Genomic DNA, 609 nt, shown 5'->3' with positions numbered 1-609 from the left:
CCCGGAAACATTGTGCTTCATCATATGTCACATAATGTTCCTTTAGGCAGCATCTGACCATACATACACATCCATGATGCCCAGCTACTGGTGCTGGAGAATCTCAAATTAATTTTCTTTTGAAAATATTACTCAGAAGTGCATCTTAGCACCCAAACCCACCAAAGTCAGTGCTGTTTAGTTAACCCTTTGATTGTGGAAAGCATGAAAGCAAGCACGAGCTGTGGTGAACTGAGTCATGACATGCCCTGCACTATTGGCTCATCAGAGAAAGCTCACCTCTGATGGAAGTGGTATCATTTGTTTTGTGTTGCTATAGATACAGCACTTAAAGGGAAAAAAACCTTAATTTTTTAATTTGTTTAGAAAATACAGCTACAAGTTGGACACAAATAGGAAATTGCCAGTACACACCAACAAGCCTGCAGTACTGGCAACTAACCAGTTTTTGATATTGCTGTTAATGGGTTAATACAGGGAGAAACTACCTAATCTACCATAATGTCTTATGCAACAAACGAGTCCAATGTACACAGCATCTTATTTCTTTTAATATGTCTTGGACCCTAAGCAATGCATCACTGTTTGTGCTTTAGACTTTTAGAGAGG

General features: G+C 39.1%; 1 protein-coding gene across 2 annotated transcripts in view; it reads left to right on the top strand.

The window, feature by feature from the left end:
* Window positions 1-609, top strand: part of LOC119593066 (39S ribosomal protein L28, mitochondrial-like) — an 8,121-nt gene that overhangs the window by 3,799 nt on the left and 3,713 nt on the right. The window lies entirely within an intron of this gene.

The sequence above is a fragment of the Penaeus monodon genome, chromosome 31 (genome assembly GCF_015228065.2).
Source record: "Penaeus monodon isolate SGIC_2016 chromosome 31, NSTDA_Pmon_1, whole genome shotgun sequence".
Classification (NCBI taxonomy): domain Eukaryota; kingdom Metazoa; phylum Arthropoda; class Malacostraca; order Decapoda; family Penaeidae; genus Penaeus; species Penaeus monodon.
Note: the sequence above shows the minus strand (reverse complement) of the source record. Positions and strands in the feature narration are given on the sequence as shown.